Source organism: Pelodiscus sinensis, chromosome 4 (assembly GCF_052426305.1).
Source record: "Pelodiscus sinensis isolate ZL-2025 chromosome 4, ASM5242630v1, whole genome shotgun sequence".
Classification (NCBI taxonomy): Eukaryota; Metazoa; Chordata; order Testudines; family Trionychidae; genus Pelodiscus; species Pelodiscus sinensis.
Window position 1 is genome coordinate 134,738,135 of NC_143055.1, and position 25,804 is coordinate 134,763,938.

Here is a 25,804-nt window from a genome sequence, read left to right on the forward strand (position 1 = left end):
TTTTTGGTTTATTCTCCATAGCCAAGACCTTCAACAACAGAAGTCTCAAGTTTGAATCCTAAGGCAAAGTTTTCAAAAGCAACCAGATAACCAAGCAGACTCATGTCCAGATCCTCAAAAGGCACTTAGGTACCTAACGCCTATTGAAATCGGTGGTGCTAACTGCCTAAATCCTTCAAAGATCTGGGTCTAATCCCTACTAAATGCTAATAGGGCCATAGACTCCTATGTCATTTAGGTACTCCTGATTTTTGTTTTTTTACATAAGTGATGTGATTTCTGAAATTGCTGAAAGCCCAGTAGCTCAGACAGACGCCAATGGGACTTTCTGGGTGCCCAGTCCTTTTAAAGTAACACTTTTTTAAATTTTAGACTTCTGTTTTGAAAAGTCTTGGCTATGAACATCAGATGGAGTTAAAATGACTTAATCGTTTGTTTTATTGTCTCTGGAACTTCACAAACATATCGGAAAATAGAGCCATTGATTCAAAAGCCCATTAGCTAATGCTAGAGAAGAATTCCGAGCTTTCAATTATTGTAAAAGGCTTCATGTCCAAAAGGAAAACAGTTACTTTATGGCGTAAAAAATAGTACAATATTCTTGGAGCAGTGAAAGACAGGAAATTCGGACCAAAAAATGAAAGTCCGCCCTGAATTAAACCTTGTTACACTCAGATATCGATGTATATATGGTGCAAAACTGCTGTCACTGTCCTGACATTCTTTAATATCAGAACCAAAAGAGAAAGAACAGGTCAAGCAAGCATAGGAAACACCTGGGAAAAGCAAACCAAAAAAATCTATTAAAAGAAATCGATGTCACAAACATAGCTGAAGCTATCTGTACATTAGGGAGAGTCGGAAGCTGTTTGGCTTGCCATTACAGAAGTTCAGTGGCTAGTCACAGTTTATAAAGGTAAGCCAGAGTTCAGCAGACTATTCACAGAAGTCAAGCTTAGGGTGAGCACGTACCACCTGGTGCAGAGAACAATGGTTTTAACATGTATATTGCCATTCTTTATCAAAATGAAAAAGCTTCCATTGGTTTCATTGCCTTGATCTATGAGCAGTTATGTAAACAGGAATGAAAATAGTTCTGAGGAGTTTTATATATTTTATGGTTTGGATCAAATGGTTCTTTCATGCCAAAAATGGAGAAAGATTTATTTTTATAAGTGGGCTCAGCAACAATTTTTTTTAGAAATCTTTTATGAACACTCCACTTTGAAAGCTCTGAGCTGTAACTTTTCCATTGAAGAGTTCATTACGTAATTAGACGTAGCTGTAAGCAATCTATATTAAGTTGCTGAAAACCTTAACATAATTTGTTTTGCATATAAGTTATGCATAAGCACAACAAGCCAACATAGTGCGAAGTGTATATTGGATGACAGACTACCCTGTTGCCAAACTTTTCTGAACAGAGACATGATAAAAGCATTTTAAAATTCCTTGTGAGTATGAAAAAGCTCTTTTGAGCTTTCTCAGATGACAACATTCACAAATTCTACACACAGTGAAAGGTCAGCCAAAACAATGGGGAAAAAAATGCATTAGTAAACAGTGTAATTTATATGCAAATTTCATAGATAGTGGCCTAGATGATAAGTTATCAAGACCATCAACAAGTAGAAACTGGAAATAAACTGAGGTTTTGTTTTTGGCTGTTTTTGTAAACAAATGTTACAATTCAGGGTCATTTGCACCTGTATTTCCCCTCTTTTGGTCCAGCCAGAACACCCATCCTCCCAGCTCCCCTGCCATCTCACTTTCCACACTGGGATTTTAAAGCTGCCCAGTTCCCTGCCTTCACTACAAATCCCCTAACAAACCAGCCTGCCTTAGCAGACCTGCTTTGCCGTCTCCTCAGAAGCTATAAACAGCATCATGACCTTTCTGAGCAAGCGCATTTATTCTTAAGGTAAAAGCACCGCAGAGAAAATATTCGAAATAAGAGACTCTGAACACAGGTTAATAAGCTCACCAGAACTCCCCCTCCTGATTCCAACAAAGGTGTTTTCAAGCCCCACCCAGGGTGTTTCTATGGTTACAACTTCATAGCAGCCGTTAGCTAAAAATAAGCACACTCATGAATGACACTTGATTTTATCCAGTTTGGGCCTCTGGTCTGGTCTTCATGCAACAGGTGATCAATGGACAATGGGTTTCTCCTCAGGGCCCAGCTCCCAAAATAAGTGCTGGAGGTGGCAAGCTGCCTTACCTTCCCTGCATATATTTCCGAGGAATCCCACTTAACTTGGCCTAGCAAAGAGACTTCAAAGAGACTTGTGAAGGTTGTCACGCTTTGTGTGGTTCACATTATTCATTACGTTACCCGAGGAAAGCCGCATTCAACCCCACACCAGTGCACAAATATGTGTGTTTATAACACCATGAGCTCCTAGGACATGCAGGTAGTGCTGACAGGTAGGTTTGAGCCTGGGACCTCTGGAGCTTAGTGCAGGAGATCCAACCCACTTGAGCTAAAAGCCAGCTGGCTCTCAGATAAGGCTGTAGAGCAGACTCATTCTCCTCTGGCAGTGTAAGTGCCACTCCCTGGGACACTGAACCACACGCAGACATTATGTGGGTTACACTTCATTCTTTTCAGGTTTGCTCAGGATACTGCAGGAACTGGCCATTTCCATCAATAAGTATGTTTCAGGACACTGTACTATTTCTTTGCAGCAGAGCAGAGCAGAGCACGGCTTTACTTGGGTTGGGGGTAGATTTTCAAAGGGGTTTAATGACCCACAACAGGGCAAGTTCTCAGCACATAGCAACAATCACTGAGACCACCACTCAGACCAATGGGAGTCCCTGGGGACTTATAGACTTCGATAATCAGGCCTGACTCTTCAAAGCACAAATCATCCCTCCAGAGAGCACAAATGCCAGAAGGCCAGTGCTGGCTCTAGGACAAAACCTCACTTGCCCAGGAAGGGTGGGCAGAAACAGCCACTGTACCTTCTTTTTTCAATCACACCTGTGAACCTGAGAGGGAGAGCATGGTAGCAGCTCCTTCGCAATCCCCGGAGATGCTCGTAGCTTCTTTCCTTCCATTGACCAGCCTGGCTGGTGCAGACTGCTGCTGGTAAGTGCGTACACATGGCCCTGAATCCACACAGCTCCCCCCAGCTGAGTGCCCAAAATGTGTCAAGGCAGGTTAGGACCAGCCCACAACATTTTGGCACCTGAGGCGGGGAGTTCACATGATGCCCCCATACCCCCTCGCTTGGGCCAAAACTCTGAAAGGTCTCAATTCTGCCTCCTTCCTGTTCTGCTCCTCTCCTGAGACTGCTCTGCTACCTACATATGTACCAACAGCGCAGACACAATTTTCTACACTCTGGGTCCTAGTGGTGCCCCCCCCAGTCTGGCACCTGAGGCAACCTCCTCAGTTTGCCTCATGGTAGGGGCAGCCCTGAGGCAGGTCGTTTTGCATTGCTACGGTCACCACCAGAGGAAGGAAGGTAGGAAGGAAGGGAGGGAGACAAGTACATTTTAATAGTTAACAGAGCCTCAACCTATGCTGGCTCCAATCCAATCAGTGCTGGATCACGCACAAGATGAATAAAAACATTCACTATCATTTTCTTAGCATGATGGCATCAAGTTCCTTTTACCCAGGCCACCTTTTAGCTTGCCGTCCCAAAGACACTCACAAGTGGCGCCTGAGGAGTGTTCTCACAAAGCATATTTCCACAGCATTTCAGGAATCAGGTCTTCAGAGTGGCATAAGTCTGACTCCTGCTAAGGGCCCTTAAGAGTCTTCAAAACAATTCTATTTAGTTTACTGGTCCGACGGAGACCTGCTGCCACAAAGCACTTTCACTGGCTTGCCTAGGCAAACAGACACACCAGTGGGAGTGAACAATGAGCACTGTTGCAACTAAAACAATGACCTGCGTCTGCAGAGACAGAAGTTGGAGGAAAGTTTAACGTCTTGGCAGTCAGAGGCATAGAGCGTGCAGAACGAGCCAGCAAAAAGCCCCAACGGTCAATAGGAAAAGTTAGTATTTCACACAGCCACACTTTTCTACCTTGAACTGGAACCTGACATTTCCCAAAGGGATTTGCTCCCACCTGCAAAGGTGGCCTCCTGGCAAAACGCACAGCCCGCACTGCATGCGACATGCACTTGAGAAATACGTACCTTGGAACTTTGATTACAAGACACGACAGGCTAAGGGGGGAACAAAGCAGCAGGATGCTCCCCGGCCCCTGGCAAAGAACACTACTGCCATATGCTACAAAGAGGCACCGTTGTTCCGAATGAGCAGACAGACTTTAGGTGGAAGGAACGGTCACATCAGAAGAACAAAAGCCAGGAACATGGGGGTTATTCACTATGAAAAAAACCCACCGTCTTCTGCTTTCTGCTGACCTATGTCTGTAGCTCATCACAATTTTCTCAGCAAACAGTAAAATATCTTTATTTTGCAGCACCCACTAATGCCATGCACATATTTTGGCATCTTATGTAGTCTCTGTATTTCATTGGCAATCAAAGATAATGAACAAGTAACAGGTTCAAGGGGTTGGGCTTTTTGGGGGGGGGTGTAATTTCAGTAGCTTAGTTATAGTGTCTAAAAATGGACGTGATAATTCTTGCAGGAGTGGTAACTGCAATACCTCCTGGTTTATTTGTGTTTTTATTTAGGAAAAATCATTTCAAAGAAAACTTTTCCTTCACACACGTACACAAAGTCCTTTACGATTCTCTGACTCTAAAGCCTTCCCTTTGGAGGTCCCCTGAGACAGCCAAAATCCTGGCAAATAAGGAGAGGCAGATATTTTTTAATCTTTTTCCTAAGCAATCTCAAAACTATTCAGTGTTCCCACAGAAAAGCATTTCTTACCCGTATCACACAGGTAGCAGAAGGATCTGCTCTAGTAACTATCACAGCTTGCCAAGTTATCTAGTATTGCCAGATGATTTTTGGATAGTAAATCATTTAAAATGTTTGTGACTCAGTTCACTTTTTTCTTGGGGTATGGAAATCAGACAAGGGTGAACTGGCATTTCAAGGGATCAGGATGAACAAGGAGGTTCCCAACTAGGTGCGCAGCGGCACCCAAACACCTAAGGTGGAGCACCCACAGGGACACTCCTCGAAGTAGTAGTTCTGGTTAGTAAGGACGGGGAAAAACACAAGAATGCTCCCAGTTAATTCATCCCATCTTGCCCTGTACACTTAGTGAAAGCCTACCACACCCTGTCCAAGAAAGGAGCAGTAGAAAAGTTCTCCAAGCTTCCTAGAGTGGCTGTGGGAGAAGCAGCCAATGAGAGGGACTGCAAGAAGCAGCCAATCAGGGTCCAGAAGGACCACATAAAAGCAAGGCACTGCAGCCTCTCAGATGATGCCTAGAGTGAGAAAGAGTGAGAACCATGCCCCTGGCTGGCTAAGGGACCAGCACGATTACCTACAGCTCAGTTGTTGTCTAGGTCTGGGGGAACAAAAAGGAGTTGCTGGGAGGGGCCAGGAGACCAAGCAGCAGCTCTTGGCTGGCTGGTGGGACTGAGTGAAAGACTTGGCCCTAGGGTAAGCATGAAGCATTTGTGAAGGTGCTGGGGCCGTGGGGAAGCAGCCTAGTGAGCTATAGCAGCACAGGGACTAATTAAAGGGGGCACAGCAGCACGTGGCTAGTCCCTGGGCTGGGACTCCAGAGTAGTGAGCAGGCCTGGCTCTCTCCCTTAGCCATTAGGGAAGTGGCATAAGCCGGGAGGAAGGGGGATTTTACACAAACGAAGGCAACGGGCGAAGTCCAAGAAAAGGGCCAGCCTTTGGTGATCTCTCTAGAAAGGAATGGGGTGGGTTAGCAGCCCACCTGGGACCAGGAAGGCCCAGAGCAGGCAAAAACACTATCTCTAGGAAGGAAGCCCTAGGGATACAGCCCCATACCATGGCTGGGACTATTTCCAGTACAAGCCTAAAGGTGGGTGGCTACATTGATACCACTGGAGCGGCATTGGGATAAACCCCATTGGACTGTTTACCCTGGTAGGGGTTGGTTGAACATAAGAACGGCCGTTCAGGGTCAGACCAAAGGGCCTTCTAGCCCAGAAGCCTGTCTGCCCACAGTGGCCAGCACCAGGTGCCCCAGAGGGGATGGATCGAAGACAATGATCAAGCGATTTGTCTCCTGCCATCCATCTCCAGCCTTTGACAAACAGAGGCCAGGGACACCATTTCTATCCCCTGGCTAATAGCCCTTTATGGATCTAATCTCCATCAATTTATCTAGCTCTTTTTAAAACTCTGTTATAGTCCTAGCCTTCACAGCCTCCTCTGGCAAGGAGTTCCACAGGTTGACTGTGCGCTATGTGAAGAACTTTCCTTTATTAGTTTTAAACCTGCTACCCATTAATTTCACTTGGTGTCCTCTAGTTCTTATATTATGGGAACAAGTAAATAACTTATCTTTATTTACCCTCTCCACACCACTCATGATTTTATAGACCTCTATCATTCCCCCCGCCCCCAGTCTCCTCTTTTCTAAACTGAAAAGACCCAGTCTCTTTAGCCTCTCCTCACATGGGACCAGTTCCAAACCCCTAATCATTTTAGTTGCCCTTCTCTGAACTTTTTCTAATGCCAAAATATCTATTTTGAGGTAAGGAGACCACATCTGTACGCAGAATTCAAGATGTGGGCGTACCATAATTTTATATCGGGGCAGTAAGATATTCTTCGTCTTATTTTCTCTCTCTTTTGTAATAATTCCCAACATCCTATTTTCCTTTTTGACCGCTGCTGCACACTGTGTGGACGTTTTCAGAGAACTATCCACGATAACGCCAAGATCTCTCTCCTGATTAGTTGTAGCTAAATTAGCCCCCATCATATTGTATGTTGATTTGTTTCACAGATAGATTGAGCCTGGGCCAGAGGGCTCCCAGGTCCTACTCAAGTAATTCTTCTGTTCCAGATCAGTTTTGTGGCTTTCAATCTCAGTTGTAATATAAAACCTCAGACCATATTTCCAGGACTGCTGATTTCAAGGAATGATTTGTGCGTCATGTTTTGCAGTTATTAGCCTACGGAAATACCAGTGACATAATTTAGCAATTATAGCAGATAAGCTCACCTATTAAAGAACAATGCTAGCAGTGTTTTTCCCTTTTTCTTTTTAATATTAATCCTGCACATACTTTGTTAAGTAATTCATGGTTACTTAAAGTTTTACAATTCCAGAAATACTATGTAGCCTGAACCAGGTGCTAGTCTTCATTAAAATAAATGTTCGAGACCAACAAAGAGATAACACTGGTGATTAATGACCCAATTTTTCCAATCTGTAATTTTTTTTGAAAGATCATTAAGGAAAACTCCCCAGTGAAATGTATTTTTAAAACAAATACTTGAGGTCTGGATTTCTTTGATTTTCCTCTCTTCAGTTTTTAGTATAGGGGGGGAAAAAAAGCTCTGTATCCTTAAAAAAGTAACATGATAAGAAATCTCATCATTTACAAGAATTAAGCCACCCAACTTTACCAGCAAAGCAGGAATGATGAGTTTCCTGAACCTTGAAAATGTTGGTACTTACTACAAAAGGAGCTGCAGAACTCAAGTTAAGAAGTGTACCTACCATTTATCATTGACTCTTGCATGGCAACTGCTCAAAATCTGTAAGACGGAAACCTTCTGTTCCTTAGCTGTAGAGTGGTAAATTGCTTATTGCCCTAGATGAATCAAAAAGCACATGGAGAGCAGCCCCTAGCAAAACAGTGCCAAGCATTTTGACACAGGGGTTCATTTTGAGTGTAATATACAAAGAATACTAATAGCACTGCACTCCACATGAATACTGAGGCCCCAGGTCTCACGGGAATTCAAGCACCCAACTCCCACTGGGCTCCTAAATATGTTCTAGGATCTGGCCTGAGAGCCTTACATTTTGATGTAAGCACCACCAACCCCTTCAGCAGGGCTGCAGTCATCTCCCCCTTTCATTTGGATGGGAGTTCTGCCAAACTATGAAATATAGGATCTGGCCAACGGCGTATGAATTTACTCTCGGGAATTTGGCACTCACTGTTGAGTGACTCTCACTTTAGCCTCCTCCTCATAATTTATGGCAAACCTTAAACGTGACCATTGTCATACATTTACACTGAAGCAAGCATACAAATCCCATGGAAAATTGGCTATGTGTAATCTACAGCTGTCTCAGCAATAGGATAATCAATACCTTCTAAACAGGTCAGATTCTCTGCTTGGTACGCATTGACTGTGAAAAGGGAGTATGATTACATTTTAAAATGTTGCAAAGAGAAGCATTTTTTATACTGCACGAAATCCAGATTATTATATTAGGGATTACTGTTCTTAGAAATCCTTTCCCCTAGTAAATCATCTTTTCCATCTTCACTTAGGAAAGTTTACATACAGCTTCCTAGGATGTCACTAAAGTGTGAGCAAACTATTTACATTTCTGCCATATGTCTACTGATATCCTGCAGCTGTCTATATAATTTACAATTAGATGCTAAACTTCTGCTTGCGTAATCATTTGCATACTTCACTAATTGCATGTTTTAACGCCACTTAAGTAGATTAAATAATTTTAAAAATTAGACCTTGGATTCCTCCCCCCTCCATCGCCCAGTTAATCAGGTCTGTGCACATACTTCTGATTTTAAGCTTTCTCCAGGGGAGAGTCTGAGTCTGAATGGATTCCCGCATCTCTCTTACCCCACTCCCTTATTTTCAGTCCCATTGTGGCTACTCCTTGTTCCTTGTTCTCACCACTTTACTTTCTACCTTTGCCCTCCCTGCCCAGAGAGATAAGTGTGGCAACAGCAGGTCAGACCAATGACAGATCTAGTCCGGTACCCTGTCTTTCACCAGTGGCAGGTGCCAGATACAAGTCTTGTCCCTGTTCATTCTTTGGCCCCGATCCAGCGAGGTATTTATGCACATGCCGAACTTTCAGCAAGGCATCCAACAATGGAGCGATCTATGGGAGCTGTGCTGCATCACAGTCGCTGCTTCCTCCACCTCCCCCTAGGCTGTGTGGGCTCCATGCGGTCAGAGGTGCAATTTGGCCTAGATGAGGCGTAGCATGGATAATCACAGCCCCCACCTACCCAAGACAGAAGTGACCAAAATCTGCAACAGCTCACACTTGAGATGACACTGAGCCAAAATGTAGACTCCTGGAGTTGCTTCTCCAGTAATTCATTCAACAACAAATTATGCAAATTTCTTATTTAAATAAAGTGACTTTTCACAGGCCAGAAGCACAATTTCCATGTTTAGCTCAGATAATGTTTTACTGTCAAATAAGTTAATCTGCATAAAGCTCACAAACAAAGCTCTCAGAATCATTTGCATAGCCAGCAGGCCACTGGCTTTTGCACCGCAAGGCAACACACAATCACTACTGGGGCAAGGAACTATGGGAGACTTTTCAGATTCAAACGCGCAGCCAGCTGGAGGCTGCATGTAGGCACAGTTTTCGGTATTCAGTGGGAATGCATCATGACCAGACAATAGAAACCAATCATCACTGGCAGAGTGAAATGAAGGGCCCTTCCTCCTTTTCTGAATTCTGGTGGATTTTTTCACAAGCGTTGCGGTGCTTTCAACCTTGGTAATTTCTGAAGGGACACTATAGGCAGCTTTAGGGCGGGGTGGGGGGAGGCAGGGTATTTCAAGGCAGCAAGAAATTAGAAACATGCAGCTAACTCAGAGTTCAACAAACCCTGCCTCACAAATCCGCTGGATCTAAGCCCATGACGTTTATTTTTTCACTCCTGAGATGGCAAGGAGCGATGGGACACTGAATTGTAATATAAGCATATCTGATAGCAGTCTCAGGAGACCCTCACGTCGCCCTTTTGAAAAGCTAGCAGTGGCACTATCTTGAGGCTAGAAAGAGAGACTCTGGCACTCAGAAATGTGCTGAAGTCTTATAAAGGGTGGGAAACGAAAAGCAGGGGAAAACAGCAGCCTTGGGGGTTTTATATGGACAGCACAATATAAAGAGTGTTATGGAAACTCCTACGAAATAATGTCATTATTGTGCACTTTAGAAATAGAATTCAGAAGACAGCCATTTTAAATCTGTACATAAAACATTTCAATACACTGAACCAGAGCCAGGATCTTCCCACCTACGACGTCTCGAGACGAACTACTGCTCAACCTGACACATGCAACGAGTCTCATTAGCTTGCATGGGATTACCTATCTGAACAGAGTCTGCACAGTCAGGCTCAGATCCATTGAACAGACTGCGGACTTGATCCTCTGTGGTGCCGAATGTCTGCTCTTCCCCTTTCAAGCCAACTCCCAAGTCCTAAGGTGTTTCTCCAACCAAATTGCATTAACATAACTGTTGATACACTGGTTTTATCTGCCACATCAGAGTAATCCCCATTGAGTAGGTCAGGGGGCGGGTGGGAGAGGATAGATTAAAATCCAATTTTATAAAGCATCTTGAAGAGCGTTTGCAGGCCAAAGCAGGGATTAGAATTCAATCCACTGCAGATTTCCAGCGAGAGGAATCTCTTTCCAGTCCCGCTGCTCTCTGAAGCAAAGCTCTGCCATGTCTTTTCACTCACATCTGTCTTCCAAACCGAGGATTTGCAACCCCAAAAGGCGGCATGAGGAAAGGGGAATGCCACGAGCAGCTGGCTTTGTGTTTGCACAACCCAAGCAAAGGAAACCTTTGCAGTGAAGCTGGCCAGGGTCTATAAATGCCGCCCAGGACAGCATGGCCGTAACAAAACACAGCAGCAGAACCCACAGCCCTGGTGACAGGAACACACAGCTATTCTTGGGGAGCACCTCCTGCGGTCCCACAGGAGGCGTGGCCAGTGACCATTAACAAACATGAGTTCTGGACGGGATATGAATCCAGGTGCTTCAGGCTCAAGACAAATCCTGCCTGGGACAAGTTATCCCATTCCCACGGCTGTGTGCTGAAGGGCTGCCCACGCCTTCCTCTGAAACAGCCGGTGTTGGCCACTTCCAATTACAGGATACAGGGGCAGAACGGACTATGGATCTGATCTTATCTGGCATTCGCTAGGTCCCTAGCAAGGCATCTCCCCAGTGCTACAGTCATGCCTTTGGCAGAACACTGCCAACCACTGTCACAAGAGGGACGATGGGGCAAAGCAGCCCCAGAGCTGGGGGACACATGAAGGGGACCAAATGGATCTGACACAGCTGAGGATCTGACAGTGGGTCCAACTTTGCTCCTGCTGGAGCCAACTGCAAAACTCCCAGTAACTCCACCGGGAGCAGGAGGAGGGCCAAGAACATATTCCTAGTGTTCAGGATTCAGCAGCACCGCACCGCATCACTTCCTGACAGACAGTGTGAAAGGGGGCATTTGGCGAGCAGAGTCCACCCCACCTCTCGCTGACAGATACAACTTCAGGCACATGACACCCAGGTTTCAGAGCTACCTAATCATTATTTCAGGTGATGACAGGTCTTCCAGAGGCTCGCTAAGAATACGATCACGGATGCTGCTGGCATGCTGTAGACATCCTCCGTGTTTAGGAGCTGAACACCTCTCTCAAATAAGCAGCAATGTCCATGGGCATCCTTCACAAGGCCTGTGCGTTCACATGCAATAGGTTGTGCTGGGCATGTTGTTTGGTGTTGTAGCACAATGCAGATAAAGAAATCCATGAAACAATCACCACTACGTTTACTTCTGGACTCTCACTCAACACGCGTCCTGTAGTGCCACAATACTGCAATAGTATAAGGCCACATCCGGCCAGCCCTGACACACTGGCATAAATGGACTCAGACACTAGTCACACGAGCAAAGAGACTTGGGCACAATGAGCCTAACCGTTAGGCACCTGGGAATTTACTGGGATTCCCAAACCTGTTCATTGCTCTTCTGCCATGGATGGGGAGAGATGGGCACCTGCGAATGGGATTCACAAACGCCAGCATGCTAGGCGGCTCCTGGCCTAAGCTAGGACAGGGGAGATGCCAACCCAGTGCTAAGTGTTAGAGTCTCATGGAGATATGCACCAACAACTAGGCTGCAGGGCTTGGAGAGATGGGCTGTCTCTTTCATTGTATGCATGCACAGCCACAAGCACACAAGTGCACACGACGGAAATAATGCCCTTTGTCCTTTGGCAGAGTCTATGTAAGCTCCCAGCTACAACACTCTTGGAATTGGATTTTGGGTGAAATATTCTGAAGACACTTGCCAGCTGGATGCATCCACTCGACTCACTTGGGGGGTGTGGAGGTGTATTTAAAACCCGTACGCGTAAAAAGCCAGGGAAGAGGTTTAACATGTACACTCTAATGCGATACACAGCCATGTGCACTTGCAAAAGAGACTGGGCTTTTGCAGATTGTTTTAAAAGAATACACTTAATGATCCCGCCAGATTTTTTTTCAAACCTTAAAATTGCAAATATGTGGCTGGAAAGCAAGTTTCCTCGGCAACTTGGTCTCTCACTTGCCTAAGCTGCAGTAGTTATAAGGAGAGACAAAGTGACTCTTTAAATAGTATAGAGACTGGCAGACGTGCCTTCCTCAGGGGGCTTACAATAACACAGCTGCTCCTGGAAGGAGAAGAGACGCAGGCAGCTTGCATACATCTCACACCAGGAAGCCCTGGCTTCCAGAAGGAGAAGCACCTTCATCCTCTGAACACATGCCAAAGGGAGGTTCTTCTACCGCATAAAGTGCCTTCCAATTAGATTATTTTTTCCCCTCTTGGATAAGCCTGGCATGCAGAGAAAGAAGGTGAGTCAGAGACCATGGGGCTGCGTTTGTGCATGCTTATGATAAAGGGAAGCCCATTGTCATGCTAAGCTGCAAGCCCACTGTAGCTTCCTAGTGCATTCATTCCTTGGTAACAAGTGCAATGATTGCCTAACAAACTGTGTCTCGATAACAGCCCTGATTGGCTCTCCCTGTTAGGATAAAGGTGGGACTAAGGCATCCAAGTCGGTGGAGTTATGCCAAGTGATAGCCCAGGTAACTAAGCATCCAGTTTAGTGGCCAAGCCCTGGGCCTAGCTCTTGACATACCTCAGTGGGTCACGCCACGTCACCGCCCTGACCCATCCAAGTACTAACACACAGCGATGCACAGTGCGCTGAGCTGCAACATCCTTTGAGGTGGCTCCAGTTTGCAACAACCCGTCATGGCCAGAAACACACAGGGTGAGGGTTTAGGCTTATTGCTGTAATTATGTAGCAGTCTCAGCTACATAGGGTGTGCGATTTCTTCCAGCGCGGAGTGTGAACACCACAGGTCTACCGATGGATAAAACTCTGACCCCCTTGGGGGTGAATTCTGGGTGAGGTGTAAGCACCATACTATCCCTTTGCATTGCCGTCGAGGAAGCCACTGAGACTCATCTCTGACATCAAGCCATGTGGAGCTTCTCAGACAGTCTATAGGGATGAGACTCAGCGCAACATTAGAATTATGGCCAGAAGCTTAGCAAAGGGCGGTGACTCTTCCTGCCTCAGGTTTACTCCCCCCACCCCCTCTCCAATCACTCACTGTATTTTATTCTACTGCAATTTGCTCTTTAAACCCTTAAAAAAAAAAAACCAACCTCAATCTGTGCTTGGTCTAACTAAATGATTGACAGCATATGTAAAGCAACAGCCTGTTAGTCCCGACTGCTGGAGTAACGAGTAGAGAATCTGACATGGTCAGTTCCTTCCCCTCCAATTTTAATAATCAATTATACACTTTCATATCCTCCTCATACTCAACTCCTCTTAAAGACAGAATTATTCCTTTGGGGTATATTTATAGTAAAGAGTAACGTACCCAAAGCTATTCCATTTAAAATATCTGCATATTAATATCATCAGATTGAATCTTTTCTCTGACCTCTTCAGGGATCTAGAAATGCAGCTGGTTAATGAGGAGCCTACATGTTCAGAAGGGTCCTTCATTCTGGCTTGGCTTTCACTGGGCACCCACAAGTACAGGCAGCATTCGCAACGGTGAGCCTATCCTCTCTCTTCTGCAGGGTCATCCTGCTTCTGCGTAAGGCATGCCACTGCACAGACCAAGTTTTCCTGGGTTTAACTTGGGCCATGCCTACACTGTGTGTCCTGGTGCCTGGGTGAGCGCTGAAGCGCCCGCCGTGCTGCCGTGCACCTCTATAGCACGGGCACTGTGGCACGCAAGAGAAGATAGCGGTTGCATTCATGCAGTTCTCTTCAAACAGGCCGACATTAACGCAAAGCGGGAACCTTTCTGTTCACGTCCCCATGGGGGCGTTACTGTAGCACTGCTATTCATTGCCGGTGCAGCATACATGCGCCTTTCATCAAGTCTGTCTTTCTACTGGCTTCCATGGGAGGAGTCTCAGGCCCTCCCTGTTCTGTAGGCACCACATGGGACTAAACTCTTCCAACTTCATCCTCGGACCGTGCAACTGGTGTGAAACAGACCACCAGGCCAATACAGCGTGTTTCACAGGGTACGCAGCCTAATTAGAACAGTACAGTCATGAGCTGTAGAGAAATGACTAAGCCAAACTGAGTATTTAAACCACTGCTTCTTAAACTGTGTTCCATGGCACACCTGTGCTGTGCCACGGAGAATAAAAGAATTCAAAATGGCCATGGGGCAGGCAACCTTTTTTTTTTTTTTTTAATCAATAACTCCCCCCCCAACACTTTTCCCCCCTCCAACCTTTTTTTTTTTTTGGCTCAAAATCCTTGGTGTTCCTCATTAAAAAAATATTGTTTGGTGTTCTTCAGTCTTAAAATGTTTAAGAAACACTGATTTAAACTCTCCGATGTCCTTTGCACAGAATAACACACAACATTAAGACTTTTTTTTTAATTTAGACTTGAATCAAGTAGCTACATTCTGAGACTTTAGGGCTTATCCGCAAAAGGTGTTATGTGCCCACAAATGGGACTCTGGAGGGATAAAGCACCCCTCCTCCCTTGCACAGACGACCTGCATCAGATTTAACATCTGCATGTGGGTGGGGGGTAGGCCAGCAGAGTCGGGCAGCTGAGCTGGCATACCAAGGGAAGTCAACTGGGCTAGAAAAGATAAATCTCCCTCTACCACCTCACTCCAGGAATAAGGCAGGGAACCAGGAGCCAGACCGAGTCACAATACATCCCCCCAGCTAACCCTCACTTGTGGTAATGCCACAACGGATCCCTTAGTGGGGGGAGGGGAGATGGCAACAGAGGAGAACGTTACATGTCCGCTCACCCAGACGTCCTTCCTACCAAGGTGACTGTCAGCCAGGTGCTTTCCTAATGACTGTCACACACCATATAGAGTCATCTTCCCAACAATACCATCACCCGTCATAGGAGATATGCTCGGGTATTGTCTGTGGGAGGTGCTGCAGAAACACGTTGTAGGAGACAGTCCCTGCTCGAAGGCAGACAAAAGGCAAGAGGAGAAACTGCCACAGAGGAGCAAAACAGCGTGACCGGGTTCACAGAGCACGTCAGTGACAGAGTCAGGAACAGAACCCAGCTCTCCTGCATTCCAGTCGAGAGCCCTGCCAACTAACCCACACTGGCATCAGTAATTCAAAGATGCAGCTCCAACACCTGGATGTAGTCCTACACATGTGGCTTCTAATTGGACTGTATTCTCAACCCTACCACATGCCATGAACTTTGCACTTCAACGTTACATGGCAGTCCCTGAGATCTCCCCGGCACAGTTGAGGAAGGAAGCAAACCAGTTCTTGGTATGCAACCAACCGAGAAACACTGAATTAGACAGCCAAAGCCATGTGTTATTGCAACTGCTGTGGGGGTGATAAATTGTAGCCCAAACTTCATCAAAAGCTTGGTCTTTATTAAGTCCATTCTCCGTCATTCAACATGTCTATAAGCTGTTGCCAAACAGACTATACAGAGTGTTCCATTTATATCCTGCAATCTGTAAGTAGGAAGCAAATTATATTATTCTAGTAACTGTTTAATGTTTGCCATCAGACATTCAAGCCCGTGAAATGCTTACTTGCCCAGTAAGTCCAAAACATACTATTCATTTGAATGGAAGCCACAAAAAAATAGCTGCAAAGAAATCTGTGCTCTAGCATGCAGTAAGAAGAAAATGAGCTAATAAATACTGACACCATGCATCTTAGCGCACAAAGGAACATTTTAGTAACGCTGTAAGTTAATATGTGCCATTTTATTGTTCTCTATGCACATTCAAAATGCCTTATTCTTTCCACACCACAAACTTTACACAGGCCAGGGTGGCAAATCAAAATCAATATTCAGGACCATGAAAAGCAATAAGATTCTTGGATCTTGCTGGTCCCTGTGATGAATGAGACCTACCACCCCTGCCCCCCCAATTCTGTACTCTGCTTTTAAGAAGGACAGATACCTTTTCAACCTCTTTGCTCCTCCGCTCCCAGATTCCAGCTAGAGTCACGGACGCAGGGCTCTGGAAAAGGGAATTCCCCACCAGTAGCAGTCACTTTGCAACTTAGCAACTTACTACTGAGAAGTAAATGTATGGATTATTAATCTCATTTCCCGAGAGTTACATTCAGCCCAGCTCTGAAAACTCTGCCACCCCAGCCAGCGTAATGCAGGAGTGCAATCTCATTACTGCGCTTGTGGAATTGTCCAGCCGCACCGCAGTAAAACAGACGTTCTACAGAGCTCTGCCAAACGACCTCAGTCAACAGACGGAGGGGGTGTGGGGAAGCCATTCTAGTTACTGTAAGTGGCACGTATAACCACAGCATATTGGGCTTTAAAACATTGAGCCATGAGAAGGAGGAATCAAGGTCTACACTTCCAAAGTGGCCAGTGATTTTGGATGCCTCATTTTGGCAGCCTCATTAGAGATACCTCAGAGGAGCCTGATTTTTAGAAATCAAAGCACCCACCATCTGCAAAATACAGTCTCTTTATGGCAAGTAGAGCCATTAAAATGCATTTGCTTTTGGAAACAGTGAAGGGGCATGTAGCTGCATAGTCTTTCGGCGGAGTTGATATGCTTTAGTTTTATTCTAATGGAGTGTTAAACTGATCTATTATATATGGTTACAACCATGCGTAACAAAATCTGTCAAATTACAATCCTTAGAAAGCACACCAGCCAAACTCCTCCAACAAGCAATTTTAGAAAACACTCCCCAGGAATTAAAACTTTATAAACAAACATTTGAGCTAATTGCATTCTTGTTCTCAGTACACTGAAGGCACTATTTAGCCAAAGCATTTGTCGAAAGAGTTTAAGGTCTTTTACTTTAATGAACATGGAGCCTGTGTAAGGCTCAACTAGTATAAAGTCAGGAGCAACAGGCAATGCTAATGGAGAAAGGATATCTATTAATTCAAATGGTTAAGTTACAACCAAATCTGTTAAGGTACGAACTATTTTACCTGCTTGCTCAGGTGAACTATGAGACAGGTTTGAAAGAGTTTCCATAGGAACAACTGATTCCTAAACAGTCATGTGGGTCAGAGAATTACATTTTCACTGGCAGTTACAACTAGCACATCCAACCCTGCAGCTGAAAGTGGTCATTTTGCCAGCAAGTTATATCATTAGTAAGATCAATATGGTGCTTTTGCCATCATGGAACACCTCATTTTTTTAAACACAATATGCTGCTCCGACAGCTAGCCTAGACAGGTCAATGCCAGTTGTAGTTCACAACAGAATCTCGCACTGCCATTGCAGTCCGTGTTAAAACTTCACATCAAAGGCAAGAGCCTCTTTATTTGCAGGTCCAGTTCACCACTCGGGTGGATTCCCCATTAGACAAACTCTTTACATCGAGAATGTGCATGTTTTTAAAATTAACGTTCTAAAAGCCCAGCTAGACGTTATCTAGCTAGATGAAGGAATCTCTGGTAGAAATCTCTAGCTTGTGCAAAGACAGAGAAAATCAGTGATCGTAATTCTTCCTTAAAATCTATTAAATCACAGGAAGAAAAACATCTTCATTTTCAAACCTTCACACTCCTAAGCTGAATCACGTTCAGCTTAAAGGGGTGGTAGTGACTGGGGAAAAGCAGAAATGACAACATCTGATGGGCAAACTGCTCTACTTATTAACGGGCAGCTGAATATAATTGTTTTGTCTCCTTCAGGCAAGGTACTTTTCCAGGGAACTATCGGTAGAATCCATGTACCATGCACTTCAGGAATATCAGAGAAACAAGAGAGGCTGACACTTGCTAAAAAAGATATTAGTCTTCATCTTTTCAGAGTACTATACATTCAAACATGCATAGTGTTTTGGAGTAATAGGGTGTCATTACTTTCCAATGATTAGGACATGGCCCACCTCTCTGAGGAGTTATTTATTCCTGCCATACAGTCAGTGTTGATTGGAAACTCAAATGTTGTGTAGGACACGAAGTAGCAGTCACACCGTTCACATTTTCCACAATGCCCTGGCAGCTATCCTTCCAAATGCTAATGCTACCTTCATGCAGATTTTAAAAGGCCAGTGTTTATGCACGTAGATTCTGAAGGGCATTTGCGGGATGGCTGACACACACTGACAGCAAGCGCATCTTCAGGAAAGGAATGAGCAGGAAAGACTGCCTGAATAATTGATGTGCTTTTACTCTGCCCGATGGCCCAGTTATTACATTGTTCACTCTCTTCAACTGCCTGTGGTTTCTAAATTAATTAGAAATCTTAATGTCATGGCCAACCAGTTAAAAAAAGGCCCAGAATACAAAACGAGTAGGGAGTGGTATTAATGCCCTTGAATCCTGGAAACTCTTCCTTTGGCCTGGTCATGCAGAGAATAAAACAGCCTGGATTCTAGAATTCAGGGTCACTGAGCCGTCCTGGTTTCTGATACTAACAACAGAACTGAGCTTATCAGAGACTTTTATGCCAACAGTATGAAGCTCCAAGACTCCTATTATACATGGGTGTGGATTTGGCCCAAATGCTCCACCATGACAGCTGGAGAAAGCACTACCCTGGAAGAATTCAGACACAGCAGCTGGGGCTGCTCAATGTGATATCCAGCACAGCATAAATATACAGGCCATATTTCAAGCAGCCCTGCCATAACCAAGTGCCACGTTGCCCAAAATGCAAAAATCCCCTTGAACTCACTAGTTATTCTATGCACAGCTGACCTACGCCTATAGTTCATCCACCCAAATAACTTCCCAGAAACCCTACACTCAACTGCTCACTACTTACTACCTCATCTCAGAGAGAATGAGAGAGGCCAATAAATATTCCATATTCAAACAGACAACTATGATTACCAATGCCAATTCCTACTTGTTGCACCATGCATACACTTCCTGACATACAGCACTGTACAGCTCCTGCTTATATTCTCAATCACAGAATACTAGGACTGGAAGGGACCTCAAGAGGTCATCGAGTCCAGTCCCCTGCCCTCACGGCAGGACCCAATAAATCAATAGATTCTATAGCTTTGCAGTAAACCAATGGGAATAATTCAGATGTTTGAGGCTATTCAATCACATCCCAGTAGCCTACACGCGGTTTCTTTCCAAGGCCTTGGAAAGCATTTAGCCATGCTGTATTTCGGGGGCATTTTTCGTTTCTTATTTAACTGGTAACAGCAACAGAGTTTAAAGTCTGATTTACAACAACGGTAAGTATTCCAAAAACAACATACATAAAAATGAATGGTTTCACTGAAATTATTTTAAATTTCTCAGCTAAGTGAGAGACTAATATTTCACTTTCCTATAAATGAGCACCGAGTAATCAAAATGCCAAGTAAAATACAATAGTGCAGCATAATCTCTCTCTTTGCCAACATAAACCATGTTATTGTAACCTGCGGGAGATCTAGAATACAGTTCTACAGGAGCCATTAATACCTCTCTATTGTTCCCTTTTTTAAAATTCAGGGACTTACTTGACTTTAGAAGAATCAGATTTTGATTCTCCCTTTTTGACATGCATAATACAGACTGCGCTCAGAACAATGAGTGCTCAAATCCTAACAGACAACTATCCCCAATTACCATTCACAGATAGCTTGGCTCAGAAGTCTCATTCCAGGAAAAAGCAAGCTGAGTTGCATGACAAAGATCTCAAAGACAGAAGTTCTCATAGAGCTTTAGAACAGCATTTATAATTCCTAATGCAATTACTTGCTAAAAGAATTTCACTCATCATCATTAGCAAGGCAACTGAAATCTGAAGAGCAGACCCTACCGAGGGAGACGTGTCTGTAAAAAGACCAATGCAGCTACATTCCAACACCCCTCGGAGGCTAAACATTTGGAAGCTAAAAAGGAGGCACCTGCCATGACCCTGCGGCTCCAGGCACATGGGTGGCCAGGGAGGCTCTGCACATAGCCCTCACACCACCCATTGGCTCCTCCCATTGGCTCCTGTTCCAGGGATGGGGAGGACTCCCTCAGTGAGGCCAGTGGACCCACAGGGGTCCGAGAACCCCAGTTTGAGAAACATTCATCTACTGCATTTCCATTGTCTGAAAAAAATCACTTCTCAATGGCAAATGACCATTCCCCTCTACGTCCTACCCTATGAGTTTTTCCCCCTTGCTTGAGACGCTGACTTCAGGAAGCTTCAGCAGCTCTGCCAAAGTCATTCCCAGCCTCCTCTGCCTTCAGATCTTTGAGTTCTTCAGGCCAATCCACTCCCCTGACTCCCTGCATTAAGTCTGCCCGTATCAAACCAAAGACCCTTGTTGCAGACTGGATAACCCTTCCTTTTATTGAAACTGAACTGGCTCGTCATCACATGAACCAAGGTTGTCAATATCATCCATGCTGGCCCATTCTTTCCTCCAACCCTCTGCTGCTCTTTTCTCCAGTGCTATGTCCTCTCTTCCATTTCCCCTTTGCCTTCCCTGAACTCCTATTTGAAAGTTTGTAATCAGTTGTATCAACCGCCATCCAGAAATCTAGGAGAACAGTCCTCTGTCCGTGAACAAGCGGTCCTCCCCGTGGTCAAGCATGCCAAAGCCCTCCTGGCAGCTTCACCACCTGAGCTGCCTGTTGATCAGCACCGACTTCTCTTGCCTCCAGTCTCCTCCTCCAGGGACAGGTAACATTTCACTGAAGAGCACCAAGGCCTCCATTTCCTTAACATCTTGCCCAGTCTGGCACAGTCTCCCCGATGCGTTCCAGCAGGAATCTGACTTTGGTTCTTACGGGAAGGAGAGTCCATGGATTCCTTCCTACAGCCGTCAGGATCCCTCACACCCACATCCACAACCCTTATCTCCGCTCCCAGTGGACAGCACAGCCTTCTGTTCTCCACATCAGCTCTTGCCCTAGGCCTCTCCGTTCTTCTTAGCAGGCAGCCCCCCTTACAGAGACTTGCCTCTTCGGGGGCTTGGTGTGAATCTCTGGCCATCCTCCTCCTGTTCCTTCAGGCTACAAGTCCTCTGCTCTCTTTGTTCTTCCTTGGAACCTTTTAGAGTGAGCCTAGAACCTCCTGGGTGCCGAACTCTGGCTCTCCCCATGGTCTTCTCCCATCTTCTAGGACTGGCTGCTCTTCTCTTCTTCCTTATGCTGCACCTTCTGTTGCTGCCTGCTGGGCCCCTTCTTCATCTCCCAACTCAGCAAGCCTGTTCCTGAGCTCCCTTACTCCTTCGCTGGCCACTCTTGTCCTCTGACTGGTTTTTCCAGTCACATGCTTCCACTATCCACGTTCCCCATCCAGCCATCTCCCCTCGCAGCTCTCACTCCACAGTCTCCAGAGGCAACTCCAGCCCCTGTAACTTAACTTCTCTTCCATCAGCTCCATAGGGCAGCATTTCACACACACAAAGCTCTTCTCAGGTCCCTGTTCCAGGGTCACGCCCATCATGCAGCTTCCACATCCAGTTATCTTCATTGTTTCTTCCATTCTGCAGGTCCCACAACCACTACTATCTGCGTATCAGTCACAGCCTTCTCCCAAGCTCCTGTTAAGAGCAAAACCAACCCATGCACAACATACGCACCCTCCTCTCCAAACTTCCCATACACTTTCCTCTCAAACTCCCGTTTCCAGCCCTGCTGGCTGGCTGGCGGGCGGCTTTTTAGGCCCCTCAACAAGGAATTCCCACCCTTAATCATGCCTCTGAGGTGAACAAAGACTCTGCCAGCCTTTCCTGATGAAAGAGGAGCCGGATCTGCTGCTCAACAAGTTTACAAATGCATACAAAAAAACAGAGATCCTTGTAATCCTGTAGCTATTTATTTTTGCTGTCTTTGTTTTTTCCTCACTACTGCGGTACAGCGTGCTAATTATTAAGGATGCAGCAAAGTAGACAGAGAATTTAAGACATCACTCCATTGCACTTTTCAAATGAGTGCAGTGAAATAACGTCTCATACAAATCTTCAATGTTTCTGCAGACTCTTTGCTGATCTTCACACAATTCTCCCTCCTTAGGTTCTGGTTACATTTTCCTGCAAGTTAATTATTAAGTTTGCCTGTTTCTATTAAAAAACAGCTCACACGCACAACCTATGTATTTCTTACATTGAAAACCCTGCGGCATCTCTGATTGCCCCCCACTTGGAAACTGTCATTTGACGAGTATGTTTAGCAGCCCAAGTGAAAGACTGGGCTCAATCAGATTGCCAACATGTGCGAACGCATCGTCCCCCTCAGACACAGAGGCTCTCAGAACGGGCTATGCACCCTGGCGCAGAATTCATGCTTCCAATCTCTGGCACCAGTTCCCTCTCCTGCATCCCAGGCCTGTCTTGGCCCAAGTCTACACTAGACCCAAAGGTCGGGTTAAGGTACAGAACTCCAGCTACGTAAAATACATAGCTGGAGTCATCTTCCCTTAAGCCAAGCTTGGTGCCATCTTCACAGAGGGAGGCTGATGGGAGCCAACGTTCTCATCAGCTTCCCTTACTTCTCGCAACTGCCAGGAGTACCAGTGCCGACCAGAAGCACCCAGAGCATTTGATCTAGTGGGTCTTAACTAGACCCACTAAATCAAATGCCAGAACATTGATCTCCGGTGCAGCAAGTGGAGATGTGGACTTGGACTTGGCAGAGTAGTCACAGGCAAGGTTGAGGAAGCCAATCAGATGAGGAAACCCTGCCCAACCTTGCAGAGCAGCATGGCCCAAGGAACTAGAGGCTGTAGTAATGGGCACGGCTTCCCCTTCTGCTCTTTACACTCCCCTCCATTGGGAGCCACCCCAAGCAACACGGCTCATGCAAGCACAATAACCACCATTTTGTTCGATGCCAGGGATCTCCACAGCCCCACCCCTCTTGCCCAATGGGCTAGACAAGTATAGTAAATAGCTCTACCAGGTGAGCAAAGCAAAATGTAGATCATTGTGCAGCCTCCCTGTATCATATTAGCACCCATTTTTCTCTTTCACCTGCATGCAGGCGTGATGTGACAGTCTGCATCTTTTTATGGCATCTCCATCTGGTTTTGTCGCTTTTATTCCCATATTGCTCTCCCGGAAAGGAGCACTGTAAAGCAGTATGACGGTGCCTATGTAATCATCTAATACTATAAGTTATTGCTGTAGATTTGCACAGAGTGACACGCTTAACAGTTATCTATACTGGGGCTTCAAGTATTTTGTAGCAGCTAACAAACAAAACTAGACTCTATGATCTACTAATTACCTTATCTTGTTCTTCGGTTGCTAAAAATCCATACGCTGTGTTTTACAAATTACTGAATTCAGCATTTCTAGAAGAAAAAAAAGAGGAAAAAAAAATTAGGCTCATTTACACTTACCTCTGAGGACTTATTACACAAACATGAAAATGTTTTTCTGAGACATGTTCACAACTTACAGCAATGAACACATGTTTCTGGGATATATAGATCAGGATTATTCATGACTATAAGAATTTTCAATGTGAATATTTATAGAGCATAGCTTTTTTTTTTTTTTTTTTAAACAAAAAACCAAAAATGGGGCACACCTCCTCCAAATTAAAGCAAATACTGACACCTCTCAGTGACAATTAGAAAGAAACAACCAGAAAAGAACGCCGGCAAACAAAGGGCTATGTACCTGTTACACACCAGAAACATTTTGTGTTTATATAATTCTAGGGGGCAAGCCTGCTTCCGCTTTGACTCAAATATTTCATTCAAAAAGTGCAGTAACAAGTCCTTATGCCTCAGTTTTCTTTCGCTAGTTCACAGCTAGTCCACTTGCACTGATAGTTCATTTCTCTAATGTGCAGAGGAGGGGACAATGACTTATTTATGTAGTGCAGGTCAAAAAGAAATTAAAAGCTGTTAGTGCCAGGAAGGTGGAGTTCAATGCTAAGTAACAGGGACGTAAGCAACTAATGACTAGCTTGAGTCCCCGCTCGCCCCGTGTTCCCCGCTGCGGGTCTGCCTTTGGAAACTAGTAGGAGCCACGAGCGGCTCTTACTACGTTTAAAAGGCAGAGGCGCAGCCGGGATAGCAAGCATGCCACCTCCCCCTTATCAACTAATTGAAATTCAACACCCCTACTAAATAAGTCCAGCCATTACCAAGGAAACCGCAAAACCAGCAGTTCTCTAACTCTTTCATCATATGGACTGTTTCACTGGGAGGAGATTTCGTCTGAGTCAGCAGATGCATCTCAAGAAATTTCGTTCTACAAAGTGGGGTTTGCAAACTAGAGGTGGTCCAAGTAGATATGGAATAGGGTTTCCTGAGGCCTAGGCCTGAGCAAGTGGAGCTACCCTCTTCCACCTGTGGCTCTGCCCATTCCCGTGTAACTCCACCAATGGCCCCACCCCTTTCTGCCCCCTTCTTGGGGCCTTGCTCTGGTCCCACCCAGGGTCTCCCCCCCATTATGTATCCCCACTGCAGTCCCAAGGCCAGAGAAGTCTCTCTCTCCGCCACAGCCCCAGGCCACAGTGGGGAGTGAGGGTGCCCCAGCCCTGAGACCATGACAGATAGCAATAGCTCCTCCAGCCCTGTGGCTTCCCTGCTGCCCCTGGAGACAGGATCGGGGGGAGGGAGACATGCTGGAAGCTTCTCTTGTGGCCAGCCTGCTTCTGCCAGGGTTAGAGGGTGTATGGGGGATTTCCCCTGCCCAGTGCTGCTGGGGAGCGTTTCCCCCATCTCGTCGCCCAGAAGCATGGTTGGGGAGCACGGGGATTTCCCCCTACACAGCTGCTAGGGCACAGGGGGTGTTTTAGCCACTGCCAACCTGCCCCGCCCAGAACTGGTGAGCAGGAATTGGTTCGGGGCTTTTCCCTGGGCCCGATGGCTAATCCATTAGTGGGTCCAAGGACAATGGGGTCAGAGCTATCAACCTCTGGTGGAAACCTAGCCCCACAGACTCCCCTGAGTCAAGATTTCACTCCTGAAGTGAGGCATGTCCAGAAATTAGAGGCTCTTTTCCTTTGAAGCGAGGGCCAATGAGCCTGATTCTGAATCACGTTATCTGTCCACAGAGGACCATAAGCTAGCTGAGCTTAGGGAACCTTTATTAAGGCCAGATGATCATTTACTAATCAACCACCTAGGTGAGTCAGTTGTCACCATATGGGGCCTTCCAAAGGCCATCACGGGCAGACTGAGCCCTCACTCCCCATCCAGGGCAGCTTGACATTAACCATCAAGCTGCCATTTTTGAAAAAATTTGTCCACAGCCTGTGTGACTAGGAACAATGAGAGCAGAACTTTGCACGAGGCCTGGCCTTGCTGTGTTCATCCAGCGAGGGGCCAACATGAGACACGTAGCCATGGAAGAACGGTGGGCTCCGGCAGAAGGCAGGGGTAGCTGCCATGTTGCCCTGCCCATGAAAGAACCAGAGACTTAGCTGCTTCCAGTCTCGGAATTGGATTCCAAGTGAATGGTTTTGAGAAGGGAAATAGTCTTACGAGTGCAGAAACAACGATAAAAAAACCACACA

General features: G+C 45.6%; 1 protein-coding gene across 17 annotated transcripts in view; it reads right to left on the reverse strand.

Moving 5' to 3' along the window:
* ADGRL3 (adhesion G protein-coupled receptor L3) overlaps window positions 1-25,804 on the reverse strand; it is a 630,261-nt gene that overhangs the window by 480,415 nt on the left and 124,042 nt on the right. For 16 of the 17 annotated variants that reach the window (XM_089778190.1, XM_089778189.1, XM_075929233.2 and 13 more), the window contains exon 2: window positions 23,558-23,624. The exons of the other annotated variant lie outside the window; for it this stretch is intronic. The gene's annotated coding sequence lies outside the window, so the exon portion shown is untranslated. The remainder of the gene's footprint in view (window positions 1-23,557; window positions 23,625-25,804) is intronic. 17 annotated transcript variants of the gene reach the window in all.